This window comes from Pteropus vampyrus, unplaced genomic scaffold (assembly GCF_000151845.1).
Source record: "Pteropus vampyrus isolate Shadow unplaced genomic scaffold, Pvam_2.0 Scaffold99, whole genome shotgun sequence".
In the NCBI taxonomy this organism is placed as follows: Eukaryota; Metazoa; Chordata; class Mammalia; order Chiroptera; family Pteropodidae; genus Pteropus; species Pteropus vampyrus.
In genome coordinates this window covers 26329-28552 of record NW_011888880.1, presented here as the reverse complement: position 1 = coordinate 28552, position 2224 = coordinate 26329, and positions in this window count along the sequence as shown.

Sequence of the window (2224 nt, the reverse complement as noted above, 5' to 3'; positions counted from 1 at the left end):
ACTAGTGGTAGGACTATGAGTACTTCATAATTTACCTGTGGCTGTTTTGTTCTCTGAAAAAGGGGTTAAATAACTCTACCTCAAAGAGTTGCTTGAGAATTAAAGGTACAGTGCTTACAGAAATTATTTTCTCAAAAAATGGTAGTTTTAACACTCAAACACCCACATGCCACAAGGATTGCAACCAACAATCAGTGACTTGGCATATATGAGACATTCCTGATTTACTCCAAATAATCGGCCTCTTGAAAACATCCTCAGAAACATTTTTGCTAATTGTCTGACTAAAAAGGAAACTGGATATTTTTCATGTTGTTTTTGTCTTAACAATCTGAGGATGAGAAGCTTTTCCTATTCTTCTAAAAAATGTGATCTTTCTTCCGAGAACAAATGATTTGTCCTACCATCTGCTGTGCTTGGCTAAGCTGCAGGATAGCCGGTGTGAGGGGCACCTTTAGGCAGTGTTTTAATTGGTCTAAATTCCAACTCCTCGTAAGAGACAGTGGGACAATTTTTTTTTTTTAATATTGAAGGTCAAAAGTTCTAGATGGAGATAATTTTATAGAAAGTATTGAATGACGTTACTGAGCTGCCGTGAAAATTGCCAAGCCTTCCACAGGGGAGATAGTCATTTGCCAATAAGACTTATGAAGTGACTATTAGAGAGTTATGTAAATTGCTCCATTAGGAGACTTGAAAATGTGAATAAAAATTAAATGATAAATTATGAGTTTAAGAAAAAGAAAACATATCAGTGCTATTCTGGAAAAAAAGAAGTCCACTTTTCCCAAGGGGGAATAATCTTGCAAATGTATTCTCTTCTTCTTTCAAAAAAGATGTTTTTCTTCGTAGGTACTAGTAAGAAATCAGAGTTATATTCAAATGAAGGTTCATTAAAACATACAGATCTTTTAGGTGTTCTCTGACTTTTTAAAACTTTGGAAGGTTTAATTAAGATCTCACACAAAGTAAAACAAAAGCATTCCTGTTAGGACCAGGTGGCTTCACTGGTGAATTCTACCAAACATTCAAAGAAAATTAATACCAGTCCTTTTCAGACTCTTCCAAAAACTGAAGATGAGGAACACTTCCAAACTTATTTTATAAGGACAGCATTCCACTGATATCTAAATCAGACAAGAAAACCATGAGAAAATAAAATTACAGGCCAATATAAACATAGATGCAAAAATCCTCTACAAAATATCAGCAAATCAAATTCAACAGTACATTAAAAGGATCATACACCATGATCAAGTGAGATTTATTCCAGGGATGCAACATCCACATTAACACAATGGAGGATGAAAATCATTGGCCATCTCAATAGATGCAGAAAAAGCAATGACAAAATTCAATATCCATTTATGATAAAAATTTTCAACAAAGTATGTATAGAGGGGATATACCCCCACATAATAAAGGCCATATATGACAAGCTCACAGCTAACATCATACTTAACAGTGAAAAGCTTAAAAGTGTTTCCTCTAAGATCAGGAACAAGGCAAAGACAGCTACTTCTGCCATTTTTATTCAACAGGGTATTGCGAGTCCTCGCCAGAGCAACAAGGCAAGGAAAAGAAATAAAAGACATCTAGATTGGAAAGGAATAAGTAAAACCATCACTATTTGTGGATGCCACGATTTTATATATAGAAAAAGCTAAAGACTCCACCAAAAACCTGTTAGAAATAATAAATGAATTCAGTTAAGTTTTAGGATACAAAAATCAATATTCGAACATACAAAAACAAGTATGCATTTTTATACACTAACAATAAACTACCAGAAAGAAAAATTAAGAAAACAATCCCACGTACGATTGAATCAAAAGAATGTATAATACCTAAAAATAAATTTAACTAAATGATGAAATATCTGTACATTAAAAACTATAAGAGAGTGATGAAAGGAACTGAAGACAACACAAATAAATGGAAAGATACCATACTCATGAATCGCAAAGGCTTAATATCATTAAAATGTCCATACTACTCAAAGCAATCTACAGATTCAGTGCAATTCTTATCAAAATACTAATGGCATTTTTCTCAGAACTAGAACACATAATCCTAAAATTTATATGGAACCACAAAAGACCCTACATAGCCAAAGCAATCTTGAGAAGGAAGAACAAAGCTGGAGACATCATGCTCCCTGATTTCAAACTATATTGCAAAGCCATAGTGATCAGAATAGTATAGTACTGGCATAAAGCAGACA